The sequence below is a fragment of the Oncorhynchus keta genome, chromosome 23, assembly GCF_023373465.1.
Source record: "Oncorhynchus keta strain PuntledgeMale-10-30-2019 chromosome 23, Oket_V2, whole genome shotgun sequence".
Taxonomy (NCBI): Eukaryota; Metazoa; Chordata; class Actinopteri; order Salmoniformes; family Salmonidae; genus Oncorhynchus; species Oncorhynchus keta.
In genome coordinates, this window is record NC_068443.1 from 15,440,848 (window position 1) to 15,444,437 (window position 3,590).

The window sequence follows — 3,590 nt, forward strand, 5'->3', positions numbered from 1 at the left end:
ATTGATGGAATGGCATCAAACACCTGGAAACCTTGTGTCTGATGTATTGATGGAATGGTATCAAACACCTGGAAACCTTGTGTCTGATGTATTGATGGAATGGTATCAAACACCTGGAAACCTTGTGTCTGATGTATTGTTGGAATGGCATCAAACACCTGGAAACCTTGTGTCTGATGTATTGTTGGAATGGTATCAAACACCTGGAAACCTTGTGTCTGATGTATTGATGGAATGGTATCAAACACCTGGAAACCTTGTGTCTGATGTATTGATGGAATGGTATCAAACACCTGGAAACCTTGTGTCTGATGTATTGATGGAATGGTATCAAACACCTGGAAACCTTGTGTCTGATGTATTGATGGAATGGTATCAAACACCTGGAAACCTTGTGTCTGATGTATTGATGGAATGGCATCAAACACCTGGAAACCTTGTGTCTGATGTATTGTTGGAATGGTATCAAACACCTGGAAACCTTGTGTCTGATGTATTGTTGGAATGGTATCAAACACCTGGAAACCTTGTGTCTGATGTATTGATGGAAAACACCTGGTATCAAACACCTGGAAACCTTGTGTCTGATGTATTGATGGAATGGTATCAAACACCTGGAAACCTTGTGTCTGATGTATTGTTGGAATGGTATCAAACACCTGGAAACCTTGTGTCTGATGTATTGATGGAATGGTATCAAACACCTGGAAACCTTGTGTCTGATGTATTGTTGGAATGGTATCAAAATCTTCTCCATCCCTTACCACGAGCCCGTCCTCTCCAATTAAGGTGCCACCAACCTCCTGTGATTGTTACCATTAGCATTTATATGTGATTTTAGCTGGATAGTTAGCTATAGCATCCTTGAATGTTTGATTGTGTGTTCTGTGTTTGGGAGGCGTTCAGCTGTTTCTCATTAAACTACTGATCTAATTGGGTTGGACGATATGTGAATAAATCATAAATGGCAGCACATTCCTGAAGTTTTCACAATAACTTTCTGGCTTTATTTTCAAAATGTGTTTCAAAAACAGTTCAGTGTTTGTCTCAAATATGATCATTTTAGTATTCTTTAGCTTTGTGGACTGCCACCCAATTGTAAAAACTGACTGATTTTATTATGCTTTAATAGCGATCATGACAAGCCAAAAGGACTTTCTCCGCTTATTGGGGAGTCGGATGAGAGGGAGGGGAGAGGATATATTTGAAGTGTTTCTCTCCATATGCCTTGTGGTTTTTTGCCAAGGGATTGTGATGGTGTGTTATTGAATACGGAGCTCTGTGTTGTTGTATATCCTGTACATACAGTAGCTGTCCTGTGAGTGTATGGTTGTGATGATGTGCCTGTCAAAGGTTGTGTGGTTTATATTTTCCCAAAAATGTTACAAAATAAAAACATTTACATTTAATTGGTGTTTTTAAGACCTCTAGAATCAGACATAATTTAATCTACTGTATCACTACAGTCAACTGTCTGATAAGGACTCTACTAAACCAGAGCCTGCAGATATACTGAGCCAGCATATATATTACAATTATATATTTGACTTAGTACTGGTGAACTGCAATACTCTTCAACACTGTGAAGGAAGATTTAAAAAAAATATATGGTTTTGTTCTACACCCTTTCTCAGAGCTGTTTCCCTGCCCTCTCTCAGAGCTGTTTCCCTGCCCTCTCTCAGAGCTGTTTCCCTGCCCTCTCTCAGAGCTGTTTCCCTGCCCTCTCTCAGAGCTGTTTCCCTGCCCTCTCTCAGAGCTGTTTCCCTGCCCTCTCTCAGAGCTGTTTCCCTGCCCTCTCTCAGAGCTGTTTCCCTGCCCTCTCTCAGAGCTGTTTCCCTGCCCTCTCTCAGAGCTGTTTCCCTGCCCTCTCTCAGAGCTGTTTCCCTGCCCTCTCTCTGAGCTGTTTCCCTGCCCTCTCTCTGAGCTGTTTCCCTGCCCTCTCTCTGAGCTGTTTCCCTGCCCTCTCTCTGAGCTGTTTCCCTGCCCTCTCTCAGAGCTGTTTCCCTGCCCTCTCTCTGAGCTGTTTCCCTGCCCTCTCTCAGAGCTGTTTCCCTGCCCTCTCTCAGAGCTGTTTCCCTGCCCTCTCTCAGAGCTGTTTCCCTGCCCTCTCTCAGAGCTGTTTCCCTGCCCTCTCTCTGAGCTGTTTCCCTGCCCTCTCTCTGAGCTGTTTCCCTGCCCTCTCTCTGAGCTGTTTCCCTGCCCTCTCTCTGAGCTGTTTCCCTGCCCTCTCTCTGAGCTGTTTCCCTGCCCTCTCTCTGAGCTGTTTCCCTGCCCTCTCTCTGAGCTGTTTCCCTGCCCTCTCTCTGAGCTGTTTCCCTGCCCTCTCTCTGAGCTGTTTCCCTGCCCTCTCTCTGAGCTGTTTCCCTGCCCTCTCTCAGAGCTGTTTCCCTGCCCCCTCTCTGAACTGTTTCCCTGCCCTCTCTCTGAACCGTTTCCCTGCCCTCTCTCTGAACCGTTTCCCTGCCCTCTCTCTGAACCGTTTCCCTGCCCTCTCTCTGAGCCGTTTCCCTGCCCTCTCTCTGAGCCGCCCTTTCCTGAGCCCTGCCCTCTCTGAGCCGTTTCCCTGCCCTCTCTCTGAGCCGTTTCCCTGCCCTCTCTCTGAGCCGTTTCCCTGCCCTCTCTCTGAGCCGTTTCCCTGCCCTCTCTCTCTGAGCCGTTTCCCTGCCCTCTCTCTGAGCCGTTTCCCTGCCACGCTGTTACATCTGAGCCGTTACCCTGCCCTCAGAACTGAGGGTGAACAAAAGGCACCCATCATGTGAGTAATATTCTCTCTCTCTCTTTCCAAAATTCAATTCAATTCAAAAATGGCTTTATTGTCCTCTATACATGTGTCCCTCTCTCTATACATCTGTCCCTCTCATCTGTCCCTCTAACAGCAAGTGATCTGTCCCTCAACATCTATACAAAGTGAATATATAAAGTGAAAAACAACAAAATTAACAGTCATTACACATCAACAGTTTCAAAACATCTTACAAATGTCATATTATATATCTATCCTATATACACACAATGTACAAATAATTAAAGGACACAAGATAAAATAAATACATCATAAATATGGGTTGTATTTACAATGGTCTCTCTCTCTCTCTCTCTCTCCTCTATACATCTATACACGCACACACGCACACATATATGCACACACAAACGCTGATTTGACTTGGGAATGTCCCTCTGGGCCAATGCAGTGTCACGCATGTTACATTACGCGTGAAAGACGGCCAGTAACCTCGTGGTTAGAGTGTTGGCCAAGTAACTGAAAGGTTGCTGCATCGAATCCCCGAGCTGACGAGGTTAAAATCTGTCATTCTGCCACTGAACAAGGCAGTTAACCCACTGTTCACTGTTAGTCCGTCATTGTAATAAGAATTTGTTCTAAACTGACTTGGCTAGTTTAAAAAAAGAAGAAAAAAGGCAATCTGGGTCTCTGTCCCTCTATACATCTGTCCCTCTATACATCTGTCCCTCTATACATCTATACATCTGTCCCTCTATACATCTGTCCCTCTATACATCTATACATCTGTCCCTCTATACATCTGTCCCTCTATACATCTGTCCCTCTATACATTTATACATCTGTCCCT